Source organism: Melanerpes formicivorus, unplaced genomic scaffold (assembly GCF_026170545.1).
Source record: "Melanerpes formicivorus ecotype bairdi unplaced genomic scaffold, bMelFor1.0.p_v2 SCAF_4, whole genome shotgun sequence".
NCBI classification, from domain to species: Eukaryota; Metazoa; Chordata; class Aves; order Piciformes; family Picidae; genus Melanerpes; species Melanerpes formicivorus.
In genome coordinates this window covers 19,147,206-19,164,211 of record NW_027142356.1, presented here as the reverse complement: position 1 = coordinate 19,164,211, position 17,006 = coordinate 19,147,206, and the positions used below count along the sequence as shown (strand labels likewise).

The following is a 17,006-nucleotide window of genomic DNA, read 5'->3' as shown; positions in this document are numbered from 1 at the left end:
GAATCCTGTCTACCAATCCTGGATGCAAATCAGCTTGTGATTGCATCGTGATAACACAGGACTACAACAATGGACCCAAGGACCCAGCCATCATGCCTTTACGGCAAGATAATCTCCACCCATCAAGTACCCTGGGCAGGGTGACACAATGTTTTTTACCACCTGTTTCCTGATGTGTAAGGAATGTGGGGCGGCTTGTCTGGATGGAGACGGGGGAGACGGAGATTCCCCCCCCCCCATTCAAAATCTTGCCCAAACACACAGCAATACACAGATTTCCGGGGAAACGATACCTGGATATTTACCTAAGGATTATTTCCTGCCCCTGGAATTCCTGAGGGACAATATTTGAATACATACCTAAAGACTAAAAACTGTATAAAAGACTTGAGCAACTACTGGTTTGTAGAGAGAGAAACAGAGGAGAACAACGGGGAGAAAAACGGGGAGAAAAATGGAGATGAAGGAAAACACAGGAGACGGACCATGCCGCTGAGAAGGGAAAGCCGGGACAATGCTGCTCCCGAGAAAAGAGGCTGCCCAGAGGACCACAGCTCTTCTCCAGCCAAAGCCTCAGCACCCTTTCTCTACAGACCCAGGCTGCCCAGAGGAGCCTCAGCACCGTTCCTGTACCAACCCAACATCTCCCCAGAGGACCACAGCTCTTCTCCAGCAAAAGCCTCAGCACTGTTTCTCTACAGACCCAACATCTCCTGCAGCACCTTTCCTCCGCAGACTTTAACTGTCTTGGGGGGGATGAGGGGTGTGGTAATATAATTCCTTTCCTGTTCTCTCTCTCTTCTCTCTCTCCCTCTCTCTTTTCTCCCTCTCCCCTTCTTATGTCCACTTTATTTATGTAATAAATAGCCTAGCTGTTGATACTTTGGCCTCGTTTGTGCCTCTAATTTCACATCACGGGAATGTTCTAAAAGAACTTGAGTCTCTTTCCCTCTCCGGACTGAGACACCTATCAACCACATAATTTCCAAGGCAGCTTGCACAATTCCCTACCTTTCATTGTGCTCAGCACTTTATGAAGCCACGCCTGGCAGTTCATGAACTGTGCATGTGATCACTAGCACCATTCTGGTAGCTGCACTTGCATTTTGACACTATCTGGGATTTAGGAAGTTTATACCTAAAGTAAAACAGTGCCTACATACTGACTCCAAAGGATTAAATATTTTGTTTTAGTTGCATTGCTATTCTTTCCTGTGTTACCACATTTATCTTACAGGACATTTTTTCCTGATCACTGCTTTCAGCACCACTGTTTGAAATTTGGCATCATATAGTTGACACATAGGTTTCATGGAGCATGTCCACCTATTTTTCCTTCAGCAAATCATAGTTATGTCTGTCGGTTTTTAACAAGGAGAAGTAAATTAACAAGCAACACTAGGGACAGCTGTGGTATTTCTCAGGGTCATAAGTTCAGATATATCGACTTATGTTCCTCAGTGTATCCTGTACTTTTAAAAAATTCTACATAATAAGTAACAAAGAAAAAAAAATATTAAGACCTTTACAATAATTCTATTCTCCTTACCCTGTAAGATAGCTTTCCACTAGCTTATGATTAGGAAAATGTTTTCAGTATGCAAAAGTGCTACAGTTAAAAACTGTAAATGTATTCACAGAAACCAACACCACAGAAACCAACATACGCCAGCTAACGTACAAGATTAAGGTTCAAGTCTAAGTTTAGTTCAGAAACACAAAAGAAAGGCATGGAGAGAGCAGCAGAAGATTCATCGTCAGTGATCACCAAAATCTTGATTAGAGCTTTGCAAGACAATCCTTGGAAATTAGCCTGCTGTTAAGCTTTTGCAATGTTCTATTATAGAAAAAAATAATAATCCCTGCTATTCTTCACTAGTTTTCATATATATATAATTTAAATTCTTACTACTAATTTCAGTAATGTGGTTATTTTCTTTTTCATCACAGTAAGTTTCACCTTTTGCCAACTTGCATAGGACTCTAATCAGGATCTCCAAATAAATTACTCAACCCTGTATTCTTAGTGGAATCGAGAGAAGTTTTCATACCTATTTTTCAGAGGGCATGACAAGAATAGGAGGGGAGGAAAGATAAGTGCTCCAGAGAACCAACAATGGAAGTAATCAGAGAAAATGAACTCTGTTGCTGTGCACAAATATGTCTTTCATAAAGAGGAATAATTATAACTTTGTTTGTGTAAAAAGAGTATTTGTGCTCTTAAATTGCTGTCAAAATAAGTGGCTCACATGTTTAGAAATTCTCACGCTTTTAGGACTCAATGATCTTTGAGGTCTCTTCCAACCTTGGTGATACTGTGATATAGAAGTAGATTTTGTGCTGCTACTAATTTAACATGGAGCATATTGTTACCTTAAGATTTGATCTTTTATAAGCACAGAACAGAAACACTATTTTGACGGTGGTTAGCTGAAGACAGAACAATCCAGCTGAGGTGAAAAAGAGACAGAAAAATATTTTTGTTTTCTTATTTGTTCACTAACTAATATTAATTGAAATGATACACATAAACACCCTTTTGAAAAAAACTACAATACCTGATCACAATGAAGTAATTGCCACCATAATCTAGATATCTCAATAAATGATATAGTTGGTTCTCTGCATTTAATGACCACCATTTTTACAATATCACAACTAACAGCATGGAATTATTTCCAGAAAAAAGACGTAAGACAAACAAGTTGGAAATATCTCATAGTTAAAAAATAGTAGATTTCTCTCTCATCTAGTAACCTGTGCTCAGAATATATAACAATAATAGTAATACCCTTTTTCCTCACTATCTTGTTTTTCATGTTTATGTCAATATGATAGTTGACTATGTGAATTATAAAATCAATTGTGGTCATCAGTAGGAAGTTGTATCTATGCCTTTGTGATACTGTCCCCCACTTTGTTAAAAAGGAGTGAAAAGATGAAGTACTAAATATAGAGATGTTTAGAAGAATTTGAAATATGCCAGTCCAGCCATCTGTGAAAATACAGACTCCTGCCATAGTTTCATTAACTTGTTGACAACCAATTCAAAAGAGAATTCAAAGAAAACAGAACCAGGATTGCTTGTCTACAGTTTTACAATCAGGATTTAACTAGTTAAATAAGGCACATTATTTCTTTTGACCCTTATAGAGTATCTGTCAGAACTTGTTCCAAACAGAAACTACCTGATTACTACTTTTGTTAGGCCTCTTCTCAGTATTTCTCTCAGAAGCACGTTGACAAAGCAGGAAAACTCAAAGAAAAACATTATAGAATAGAATAAACCAGGTTGGAAGAGACCTTCAAGATCATCATGTCCAATCTATCATCCAACACCACCCAACCAACTAAACCATGAAACCAAACACCCTGTCAAGTCTCCTCCTGAACACCTCCAGCTATGGCGATTCCACCACCTCACCGGGCAACCCATTCCAGTGGGCAATCACTCTTTCTGTGTAAACCTTCCTCCTGGTCTCCAGCCTGAACCTCCCCTGGCGCAGCCTGAGACTGTGTCCATTTGTTCTGGTACTGGCTGCCTGAGAGAAGAGACCAACCTCTGCCTGTCTACACCGCCCCCCTTCAGGTAGTTGCAGACAGCAATAAGGTCACCTCTGAGTCTCCTCTTCTCCAGGCTAAGCAACCCCAGCTCCCTCAGCCTCTCTTCATAGGGCTTGTGTTCCAAGCCCCTCACCAACTTTGTTGCCCTTCTCTGGACACGCTCCAGCAAGTCAACATCCTTCCTAAACTGAGGGGCCCAGAACTGGACACAGTACTCGAGGTGTGGCCTAACCAGTGCAGTGTACAGGGGCACAATGACCTCCCTGCTCCTGCTGGCCACACTGTTCCTGATGCAGGCCAGGATGCCATTGGCCCTCCTGGCCGGCTGGGCACACTGCAGGCTCATGTTCAGCCTACCATCAACCAGTACCCCCAGGTCCCTCTCCGCCTGGCTGCTCTCAGCCACTCTGACCCCAGCCTGTAGCACTGCATGGGGTTGTTGTGGCCGATATGCAGAAACCAGCACTTGGATGCTGTTAAATCTCATGCCGTTGGATTCTGCCCATCTGTCCATCCTGTCGAGGTCCCTCTGCAGAACCTCTCTACCCTCCAGCAGATCAACTCTTGCCCCAAGCTTGGTGTCGTCTGCAAATTTACTGATGATGGACTCAATGCTTCCCATCCAGATCATCAATAAAGATGTTAAAGAGCACAGTGCCCAGCACTGATCCCTGGGGGACTCCACTAGTGACTGGCCGCCAGCTGGATGTGGCATCATTCACCACCACTCTCTGGGCTCAGCCCTCCAGCCAGTCCATGCTTCTGCTCAGATTACCCCATAAAAATTGCTTCCAGGATTTTCCAACAATATCCTTAGCATTTGTAAATGCCTATGGTCAAAACTGGCCATAAAGCAATGGTGTATAAAGCAATGAAGGTCCTGACAGTATTTCAATATAGATATTGAAGAGGGATAATTATATCCTACTGTCTATAATGCCACTGCATATGATCCAGATTCAGAAAACAGTAGAAAGTCAGAGTAAAAGTGATAGAGTGGAGCCTTTGCTCAGTCTTGCCAGGGCATCAGACAACACTCACCACCACAAGTGCAGACTAAATATGAATAAATGTCCGCTAGTGGTAAGCCATCATGGTGACAGACTGTTATCTTTCTGAAGCAACAGGCTTATGAAAAACAGACTGTAGCAGCACTTCCTACAAAACACTTCTTGGCCCATGTGAGTTTCTTTCAGAAGTATAGGCAGGGTTTTGGCTGTAGCCCAGTAAAATTCTTGAATTTCTGGGCTTCAAAGCAACTTGCTACTCCAAATGAGTGGTACCACACAAATAATTTTTACATCAAGTGCACAAGTATCTTCAGTGTTTTTGCAAAATTGAAATTATACCTAGAGGAGAATGGTTTGTGTAATAGGAAAATGATGGAGTAGTTTAGGATGCATTTGCACCTTTGATATATTAATATATTGTATTCACTCAACACACATACCAGAAAGAGGTTCACTGGCACTTGGGAGGAGTGGTCAGTTCTTGCAGTCAGTTCTTACATCAAGTGAAGAAAATATGCCTCTATGTTTATATATTGCCAGATCTTTAACCAGGCTTCAGAATAGAATCATAGAATGATAGAATACTCTGGGCTGGAAGAGACCTGCAAAGGACTTCTAGTCCAACCTCCCTGCAGTCAGCAGGGACATCTTCAACTGGACCAGGCAGCCCAGGGCCTTGTCCAGCCTCACCCACCTTGAATATCTCCAGGGAAGGGGCCTCAACCACCTCCCTGGGCTACCTGCTGTCTGTGACTCTATCGTAATAAACAATGTTGCAAACAAACATTAGAAAAAACTACCAAACCAAAATACAAACAACAAACAATGAACAAACCTAACAAAACCCAGAAACAAACAAGCAAAACAAAACCAGAACACCACCACCACCAAATTCTGCTATTTTGTCCTCAAATGGAGTTATGCTACTAAAATCACAGCAAAATCAGCACATCTGCAGGACACCAAATAATGCAGTTATTGTCTGGGAGGCTACAAATGTATGCTTAGTGCTCAGCGTACAATACAACATTCAACTTTTGCATCCTGACAGACTTCTCTCCATTACCTCAGATTTTTCCAAGTAACTTTTGTACTTCTGTCCCAAATGTTACTTTATCTTCACTGAATACAAGTATCCCTCACACACACACGCATATAAAATACTTCAAATTTTCAGAGAGAGATGAACAAAATAATTGAAAGAGAAGACAATGCTTTTATAAATTAGCTATTTCTAACTGAATCTTACCTCTTTTCATTTGTTTGGTTTTTTTTTTAGCCTACTGTTATGATGCTAGAAATCCACTTTCCTGGCAAGTGCAAAGCAATTAAGCTTAGCAAGCAATACTGAAAATCTGGCAAATTCAATTATTAAGAGCATTATCAGAGCAGCAGCTTCTCTTCTCTTTTCCTTCAATAATCATAAAAGTCTCCTTGAAATATCCTGGAATATCCCCTCCAGATTCTTTGATAAAACCAAAAGACACACTTCATCATTTGCTTGATATCAATGAATATAGGATAACACAGGGAAATTATTGGTTTCACTAGTACTGCGAATATTAATAGAATGAAGACAATAATCTTCAGGTTTAACTTTACAACATGAAGTGCAGAACTAAGATTATAATTTGTAACAGATATTCTTGTATTGATACTTAATTTGTAGTTGCTTCAAGTTATATCAGAATAGTAAAAAAAAAAAAAAAGGACTAAGATGCAATATTTCTTGGAAGAAAAACAGAAATAAATATCAGGGCATTCTCTGACACTTCCTCAAGAGCCTGGATTATGGAAGACTAGTGTTTGCAAGTTTTTTCTTATGTGGAGGTTATATCAAACTACTTAGCCTGTACAGGTATAGGAGTTTCTGCTATACTAAAATAGAGTGCTGGGTAAGGGGGAAAACAAACAAACAAAAAACCTGAAATAGTTATTTTTAAAATAGCGACTATCACTTTTGAAACACTCATTAATACCTTCCCCTTGTAGTTTTCAGGAAATTACTAACTAGATATTTACAGACACAAGGGAGAAAATTAATAGACTATTTAAATTCAAGCTTGCAAACTCCAAATCTCCTTCAAGATATACTTTCTAAGCATATTTTTATATATTTCAAATTATAACTCTTGACCGGGACTAAGAATTTTTGAGTTCCGTTCTCCTTTCTGCCACCACTTCCTTGAATCTGCCAATATCAACAATCTAATGCTTTCGGTTCTTGAGCGAAACAGACCTTCTAATATTTTTCTTACGATATTGCTAGACAAACATCTACATCTCTCTCAGCTGCTTAAGCATGTGGACAATTAGAGACAAGTTGAAAACAACAGTTTAAATTCCCAAGTGAAGTTTACTAAGCAATGTCTGTCAAATTAAATTATTTCAATGCTACTCAAAGGAAAATCATTTACCACAAGTGGCAAAGCTGTAAAGGGCACTATCATATAATTTAATAACTCTGAAAAAAGATGACCAGTCCAGAAGATGTCTGATTCCCAGGAGGCACCTGCAGAGGCAGTCTACTAAAGAACTTCTAACTGAGAAGTTTCATATTCTGATAGAGGTTTGGATGTTTTCTACCTTTCATTCACTTTTAAAAGAATTTCTCAAAGATAAGCTATTTCAGTTTAGCATGCATCAGAGTGGATGCACAGCCTACAATAATACAACACAAAAATCTCACTCATTAAATTCAAAAGCCTAATAGAAGGGGAAAAATGTTTGTTTGCTCTTCACTAAAATATAACAAGTTAAGAATAGCAGGCGTCAAACATAAGGTGCTTGGCAAGGTTTTCTTCACAGTCAAGCTGCAAGTCAAAATGCCAAAATAAACCACATTTTTTTACAAGCAGTATAAATAAAATTTAACATTTAAGAACAGAAAAGAACAACTTACAGGTAAAGCAGTCTTTTAGAAAATTTCTGTTACGACAGAAATTCACATGGCCCTTCACATTACTTCCTGGGTTCATTTCCTAGAACAAACAGAAACATGAAGTGTGAAACTAGTTATATAATGTTGAAACATTGTATACCTACACTTAATAGCCTTAAATTACATTATGAGACACACTTTGGGAAAAAATAAAAATATGCTGGCGTCTTCCAGATGGTACAACCTGAACAAGCAATTCTTAAATAAACTGTATTAAATCCTGTATCAGATTTTTATTCCCATTCATGTTTCTGTACTCTCAGATTGATCCAGCTAATCCATGTAGCACTGTCGGAATACCATGCAAGAATAAAAAAAACACAACTTCATAGAGCAAAAAAACCCAAACCACATAATTTATTCACCAGCAATGTTTTTTATACACATTTGCTCACAGAACAAAGAGCAGAATACAAAAAAACATTCAACTAAAACAGTTGTCTTACAAGAGCAACAGATACAAGCTCTGTCCCACAAAGGACCTAAAATAGCTAAACATGAGCTGTGCAGGAGCACACGGCGGGTGTCTGCAGTGGGCAGATCCATGCTTGGGGGAACAGAGGCCCAAAGCTACCACCCTGACCTGTTGCCCAAGGAGGTTTGCTGCTTGCTGCGGACTCAGATGTTGAACATTGTGGAAAGGCTGCTGCAGCCTATCACCCTCTGCTGCTCTTCCAAACAAGTCAATGATGATTCCAGACGCAATCAGGAAAGCATCAAGCATTGACCTCATTAGGGTATACAGGACAAGGTGTCAAGGCCATGGGATCTCGGGCAGTTTTCTCCTTAATCCTTTCAAAAAGGCAGAAGAGTGTGAGGAAAAGAAAGATGTCACAAGTCAACAACTGCTTGTGTAATTTCTGTGGGCAAAAGGGTTTTAGTTTTTTACATGATCATGAGATGTTCTATGAGGACAGAAGATTGTTCAGCAGAGACGGTATTCACCTAAGTGTAGTAAAACATTTTTGCCAAGTAGCCAGCCAATCAGTAATGAGAGTTGCAAACTAGGAATAACAAGGGACGGGAAAGAATGACCAGCAGTCAAGTGGGGAAGTGAAGAACCATGTCAGCAAGCAAAAAGTATAGGGCAATGGAAGCAGGAGAAAATACACAAGCAAAACTCCAGGGCTGTGTTCATGTACATAGGTGTGGCAGTTTAGGCTGGGTGCCTCCTGCTGCTGCCACACAAGCTACACCTCCAGTGTCCCGAGTGTCCAGCCCAGTGGGTGGACACGGGAAGCTGCTTATTTCATACCCTTAATGTCCTGCGCCCTATAAATCTACCTGCAAAGTCTCTCACTTCCTCTTTCTTCCCTCTCTACACCCATGGGAGATGCTCCCAATCGGGTAACAGTGGGGGAGTATCTCAAGGCTTCTTAGGCCTGGGTAGGCCTAATGCCAGGAGGAGATGGGGGAAGGGCGGTCTGAGATCTAGCCAGATGAGATTAGCCTAGTGGGGGGGGGGACCGGGGTGGGGGCGAGAAAGAGCCCTGGGGGCTTTGGTATATCCTCAGGTGGGAGAAGGGAAGTCTTGGGAGGCTTTTGGGACTCTGTATGCTTTGGGACCTGTTTTGACACTGTGCTTGTAGCTCTCTGTAAAACACTAATTGCTTTTCCATTTAAACTTTCCATCACTTCTGCAATCCATTTTTGTGAGTGTCATACTTTTGCCCCTCTCAGGGGGCAAGAGAGGATCTGCCTGGCCTCAAACTGGGACAACAGGGAAACATCTACCAGGCATAATTATGGGCAAAGCCATCCTGCCTTTTCTGGGAAACCACCATGCTTTTGTACCTCTCCAAAGTCTGTACACTAATGCACGCAGCACAGGGAACAAAAAGAATTAATAAGCCTCTGTGCAGTTGGAGAACTATAACCTCAACAGGATCACAGAGACAAGAGCAGGATAGCTCACATGAACATGAAGGTGAATAGGAAATGTTCCCACCAGTGTTATCTTCAGCATAAAACAGAAAAGCTGAGAGAGACGAAGGCGGCAAATAGGGAGGTAGGGAAGGGAATTCTGAGGAATGAAACATTGCCTCTACTTTCAAAAAGGGCAGGAAGAAGGATCCAGGAAACTGCAGGTCAATCACAGCCTCACCTCAGTCATTGGGAAGGGAATGGAGAAAATAATCCTGAAAACCACTGCCAGACACAGGAAGGACACGAACATGTTCAGGCATATCATGGATATATGAAGGGGAAATTGTACCTGACCAATCTGGTAGCCTTTCACAATGAGAAGGCTGATCCAAAGGACAAGGAAAGAACACCGTACCTTGCTTATCTTGCCTTTAATTACACTTCCATCACTGAATCCCACTGTCTCCTTCCTGACAAACTGATGAAATGTCACAGAACAGAAAATGAACAGAAGTGAACAGAAAATTGGCTTAACTGATAGGCTCACCAAATCCAGCTAGAAGCCAGTCATCAAAGGCACACCCCAGGTATCAATATGAGAGCCAATACTGTTCAACAGTTCAATAACATGCAAGGTGGGACAGAGTGCACTTTCAGGAAGATTACAGATAACACAAAAGTAGAAGTAATTAATATGCCAGAGGGTTGTGTCCCCATTTGGAGGGACCTTGACAGGCTGAGAAACAAGCCAAGAGCAACCTCATGAAGTTCAATAAAGGGAAATGCCAAGTCCTGTATCTGGCAGGAATAATCCCATGCTTATTAGAAGAATTTGAGGGACAACAGGATGGCTATGAAAAAGCAACATGCCCTCACAGCAAAGGCAGTCCACAGCAACCTGGGCTGCATCAGGAAGCGTATCACCAGTAGACTGATAGAGGTGATCTTTCCTCTCTACTACTCAGCACTGGTGAGCCATCCTGAATGCTGGGCCTAGTCCTGGGCTGCCCAGTACAAAAGCATAGGCCTACTAAAGCAAGTCAATAAAAAGGTCATGAAGATATTTAAAGGACTGGAGCATCTTTTGTATGAGAAGAAGCTGAGAGAGGGGAGGCCTTGAACAGAGAATGTTCAGAGGGATCTATGATTATAAATATCTGGTGGGGGCACAGTAAGGAAGGCAAAACCAGGCTCTTAGTGATACTGAGTGAAAGGATGAGAGATAATAGGCATAAATTAAATACATGATATCCTACTTAAACTTTTGTTGTTGTTGTTTTGTTTTCTCCTGTGATGGTGGTCAACCAATAGCACAGGCTGACCAAGATGCTGGCAGAGTCTCCATCCTTGAAGTTATTAAAAACCTAATTGGACATAGTCCTGGACAATGTGCTCTAGGTGACCCTGCTTTGACCATGGGTTTAGGCAATCCCTGGAGGTCCCTTCCAACCTCAACAATCCTGTGATTCTGTAACATGTATTATTTAACTGGACTCTGCTTAAAACAAATTGAGAAGAGGTTAAGTTAATCACCCATTAAATCTCTTCTCCATGAAGCATGAGAAAAAAAAGAAAAAGAAATACAATCAACTTCATTCTGCTTCAGCTACCGTAAAAGGTATAAAAAGATTATAGCTGAAAGCTAGCAACATAAAATAACCCTGAACCTAATGACAGCCAACATGTCTTTTGGGCTTTATGATGTAGCAAGAATTTACAACCATATATTAAAAGCAACGGAAGAAATTCAGATACTCTGGTAGAAACCATAAAATTTTCCTCAACAATCTCTGCTTCACTGAGTGTTCCTTGAAAAACAAACCAAAAAAGACCCAACAAACCAGAAGATACATCAATATTTACCTTCAGGCAGAAGTTTACATGTGATAGTTTCAATTAATTAAAAACAAGTACAGCGAATATGTTTTCTTTCATAATGGAAATATATACTTAAAACAAAACAAACCTTACTCTGGCTACTCAACCAAAAATGTGATTCAACTGCATGATGTTCGGTGTTGTGGTGTATCATGGAATTTCATACTAAATTAAAAACACCAGTTATGGGGGCATACCTGGGTTTAGGATAGCATGATCCAAAGAACTGCAAGTGAAGAAATCAACCCAAAGCTTAAGTTTTATACTCATAAATGATAGAAGCACAGTTAGATTGTAGATTAAGTCCAAGTTTTTTTACAGTCAACATATTACTTGGGGAAAAAACAGTTCATTAGCAGTTAAAATCATACAACTTCAAGAGAGCAAATGAAACTTTTATTTGTCCAGAAGTTTCTTCTTTTTACAAGTATCACAGTGTCACAGTATCACAGTATAACCAAGGTTGGAAGAGACCTCGAGGATCATCAAGTCCAACCTATCAACACAGACCCCATGACCAGACCATGGCACCAAGTGCCACATCCAATCTCCTCTTGAACACCTCCAGGGACGGTGACTCCACCACCTCCCTGGGCAGCCCATTCCAATGACGAACGACTCGCTCGGTGAAGAACTTTCTCCCCACCTCGAGTCTAAACCTCCCCTGGCGCAGCTTGAGACTGTGTCCCCTTGTTCTGGTGCTGGTTGCTGGTATGAATCTGAGTTCTTAAAAAGACATGACTACAAATATCAGGAGATGCCTATTTAATTTACTGCCAGGGAGAACAAAGAATATGTGTTAAAAAAACATACTGTGTATTTATATATATACGTACCCTTACAAAGGCATGTTGCATGTATGTAGTCACATCAGTAACTTTTGTGTTCCTGTTGCTAAGAAAACAATTCTGTGTCAAATATATGATTAAATAGACATTCTAGTTCTTAAACAGGCTGAGCAAGTGTCCATACTTCAGTTTTTAAATTAAGGGAAAAGCTACTGCATGAGATTACAGAAGAGCTCTCAACAGCAAAGCTAACAAAATTATAACATCTAAAATACAAAGCTGTTTGATTCCGTAGTGTTTGTGTACTTAGATGTAACTTTAAAGGCTAGCCCAAAAGCTAGTAGACTACAGCATGAAATTAAGACACTACTGCATTTGAATAACACAGGAGATAAGGCAGATAAACCTGACATTTTCTTTGATTTGTTGAAAACTCAAAATCTATAGCAAATCTTCACTACTGAGTTATTCATATCAGACAGTTGTTTATCAGTGGCCTAAGATAAAAATGCCATGAAAATATGCCATCTCATTTAAAGGAAGACAAAACATTTATAAAGAACTGTGTCCTGAAAATTGATCAACATACTTGTTAAAAAAGGGCAAACCAAAGAAAGCGCTGTTACACAGATTTGAGTTCACATTTTCCTGTGTTTTCATAGATCATTACACAAACTTTATTCAATACCTGTATCTGTTTTATTTATCTTGGTCCATCTGCTCTGCAAATGTTCTCACAAAGCAGTTTCCCATGGCAACATCAAATATCACATAGACCAAGTCTTCTGCTGAAGCACTTCTAACAAATTTACTCCTCAATTTTAAGCAGCACGTTTTTCTGCAATATTTAAGTAATTAATAGAGTATTTCATCAAACCAAAATAACACAAGAATGAAACAAATACCCATTTATAGCTTCTTTGCATGTCTTAGACATGAAAGACACCATGGACTAACATAACAAATGCAGTGTTTCCATGGAACACAGCATAGCTCTACAACAGGAGGGTGGCTCAGCTGGTCTGTTGAGGATGCAGCATGTCCAGTCCACTTTACAAAAACATGCAAATGTTGGTGGACACATAATGCAAAATACAAAGACAAGAGCCCTCTGCCTGCACATCATAGCAACAAGAAAGAGTTCTTTGCAAACTGCCTGTAAGTTTGCCTGCTACCTTCCCAATGGTTTTCTATTACCCTTCAGCCAAAGTATACTGTCTACAGTTACTAGTGTACAGAACTTCTATCTATTTGTGATGAACAATAGATCTACTTTATCATTACACTCCAAAAAAATTTATTGTCATAAATGTGTAGATTTGCTTATGATTAGCTCAGCCAATACTACAGTGAAAGATATAAAAAGTACATCAATCAAGTTTTGATCAAACCACAATTACTATGTATATTTGTCCATAGGACAATTGAGTTTCTGCTCATCTTAAAATATCATAATAAAGATATCAGTGGTAAAATGATAAGTAGTAGCCAATTTCATTGTATACAAGACATACATGTGAAATAGATTGGCTAAAAGCAGGGGATGTTTTGAAAAATATTTTTCCAAAATGCTACTTCAAAAGTAATGATCTAAACCAAAAATAAAATACATTTTTTTAACAGCTAACATCCTGCTTTTTTCTGACAGTGTCTGAAAGGCTAGAAAGACTTTAAATTATTAGAATCTATTCTAGAAATGGCTAAGCAGCCAGTACCGTATTCATTTATTCTTTGTGCTTTTAAGCTTTCAGGGTGCTGTGTAGCCATAGTAACTGTGCCTTTTCTCTGTGAAATCCATTAGCTGGTTTCAATCTAGGATTCAATACTACCATCAAATCAAAGCCAAATATTAAAAAAAAGAAAAATTAAAAAAAAAAAAAGTATTAGTGACAAGCATTTCTTTTAAAAGCAATTTTTGCATATTTATGTTCCATACATAATAGCAGATGAAACCACAAGGTTAAAAGAACATTAAAAGACAAATTCAAAATTAATTTTAAAACTTGTCAGGATTGACACAATACCACATCAAACTAGATTTCACAGCAAAAATAGCTCTCATTTGCATTGTCAGTCAGTGATGCAGGCTACGTAGCCATCAGTGAAACTCAATACATAATATTCAACCTCAACATCTCACTCCTTTTTTGACAGCAGACTGAAGTGCAAGAGTTATGAAGACAGACCAGGATCTGCACTGCAGTTTGGACAAGCCCATGCAAAAGATAAAAACCACTTCTGTTTTTACAGTACCTTTTGTGTGACAATACAGACAAGAAATGATCTGTTGAGTCTATATTATAGAATTCTATCAATAGGAAATGGAAAACCTTGGACACATTCCTTGTAGACAACTTTGAAAGGGAGCTGTTTTCAGAAAACTAAGACAAGCTACACCCAGTATCCTGTTTGGATATGATGGGTTTTGTCATGACAGACCTTCATAACATCAATGACAGCTCTGTCCCACTATTGCTTACATGTAAACTAAATCAATGACATTGACACTGCTTGCTCAAATCCTAATTATCAGGAGTTACATTTGTCAGCTAGAAGGAGATACATTTTCCTGCCAGTATGAAGGAATCAGCAAAGTGTTAGAATATCTTCCACAATCCATTAATTTTAAAAGAATTCCTTGTCTTTGTACTAACTCAAAATTTCAACTGCTTCCTTAGCTGTATAACTTGGTTCAACTCCTACTGATTTGATTTTATGCCTCCATTTGCTTCTACACTATATTACAATCAAATATGATTAAAAGATTAAATATCTGCCATGGTAAGAAGTGTGTGAGTCTGGGCTGGGGGAATGGAGGACGGATGCCTACTAACTACACTGAATTAATACATACTGGTGGTTTATTTCTGCTGTCTCCTTATTCTGCTATTGCCCTTCCTACAAGAAGCAAGAGGACTGAATGGCAAGGTCATGTTTATATAGGATAAAGAAAGATCACATGATTATTTTAAGACATCACTGGAACTGCAAAATCAAATCATATTTGCATTCCACTGAAGGGGAAAAGAATTTAAAAAAAATAAATAAAAAATCACATGACAGTTACTTGAGAATGAACTTCTACTTTTCCCTCTATAATACACAACTTACAAAGTCCTGATTTCATTGAAGTCAATAGCAAAACTGCCAGAAACTTCAGCAAGGCAAAGATTACATCCTAGATATTTTTATGACAAGGATGAAATAAGAGAGAATTAAAGGTCATGTTTCCTGTCATTACAGTAGAGGACAAAGTCATGTCATCATATTTTCTACACCTGATTTGGTCAATGAGTCTGTGATCTTCAGCCTGTCCCTCATAGTATCATAGTATCATTCAGGGTTGGAAGGGACCACAAGGATCATCTAGTTCCAACCCCCCTGCCATGGGCAGGGACACCCCACACTAGATCAGGCTGGACAGAGCCTCATCCAGCCTGCTCTTAAACACCTCCAGGGACAGGGCCTCAACCACCTCCCTGGACAACCCATTCCAGGGTTTCACCACTCTCATGGTGAAGAACCTCCTCCTCACATCTAGCCTGAATCTCCCCACCTCCAGCTTCATTCCATTCGCCCTAGTCCTATCACTACCTGAGATCCTGAGAAGTCCTTCCCCAGCCTTCCTGTAGGCCCCCTTCAGATACTGGAAGGTCACAATTAGGTCACCTCGGAGCCTTCTCTTCTGCAGACTGAACAGCCCCAACTCTCTCAGTCTGTCCTCATCTAAACCAGAATGGAAGTACATTCTAGAAGTCAGAGTGCAAATCTCAGTAATAGCCCCAAACCTTCTGAGAGTTCACTGCTCAAAGAAAGATGAAGAGAATGCTTCTTTCCAAACACTCTCAGTGCTACCTTTCAAGCACAAACACTTTTACTTTAAAACACAGCAAGCATATTGTGAAAGGCAGCAATGTTCCTAATGGTTAGAACAGTTTGACAAGACACTAGAGATCCAGCTTCATTCTTGTCCCAATCCAATGAGAGCTTTTGCAAACACTACAACTCAGAATATCTTGAAAAAAAGTTATTTTCTGTTCCCACAGGCTTCACACCAAAATTTTGCACAGCCTTCTCTCTGAATGTGCCTAAATAATTTTAACATTTACCTACATTTATTCCATCTTTTTTTTTTCCAAAATTCAAAAGCTGTTGTTCTTTCCTTTTCTCATGATCTTTAAATAATCTCTAATTTATAGTATAAAGTTAGAAGAGACATCGAAACCTTAAGCCATGCATTTTCACAGCTTTAGTTTTTACTGTATTAAATTCTAGAGGACTTAAAAGCCCTAAGAATATTCCATGAGTTTTAAATTACAAGGGAACACAAGATAAACCTCTTTTTAAAACCAGTGGTACCAATGAAAATCAATATGGAGGAGGACTAGTCAAGGAAAGCTTAATTTTCCATACTAGAAAACAAAAAATGTTCACACAAATGAAACATCCAAATAATATTTTCATCTGAGAAGGCTCGGTGAAGATGTTTTCTATGTCCAGGGATATTACTTCTCTCACATAAACCTCTCTCCTCACCCTCCATTCCAATACTCTGCTGTTGCCATAGTTACCCTTTTACATGACCATACTGTGAGTAATGACCTCACATTCAACAGATTCTCAAAGGCTTAAAGTTTGCAAAACATTTCAAAATTTCTGCAGAATTTTTGCAATTAATTTTTCACTAAACGATCATCAGGTGCCAAGGCACCTTCAAACAAATGTCTCTTTTTGAAGACTGCATTTTTGGTTTTGCTGAACTGCAAACTTTCAGCCACATTGAAAGCACAGGAACTGAGCGAAGCTACAGGAACTGAAACTGGCATGGCTTATTAATTACATTCTGGCAATTAGACATCCATTTTTTACTCATAATTTGGATGGTTGGATCACCTTCCTATTTTAACAGTTTAAATAGGTTGCCTCTTTCCAAATTCCAGCACAATCACATGGGGGAAA

The 17,006-nt window shown here is 39.4% G+C and overlaps 1 protein-coding gene across 8 annotated transcripts in view; it reads right to left on the bottom strand.

Annotated features, from left to right (window-relative positions):
• MARCHF1 (membrane associated ring-CH-type finger 1) overlaps nucleotides 1-17,006 on the bottom strand; it is a 215,105-nt gene that overhangs the window by 126,713 nt on the left and 71,386 nt on the right. For all 8 annotated transcript variants that reach the window (XM_068137160.1, XM_068137156.1, XM_068137167.1 and 5 more), the window contains exon 2: nucleotides 7,477-7,555. The gene's annotated coding sequence lies outside the window, so the exon portion shown is untranslated. The remainder of the gene's footprint in view (nucleotides 1-7,476; nucleotides 7,556-17,006) is intronic.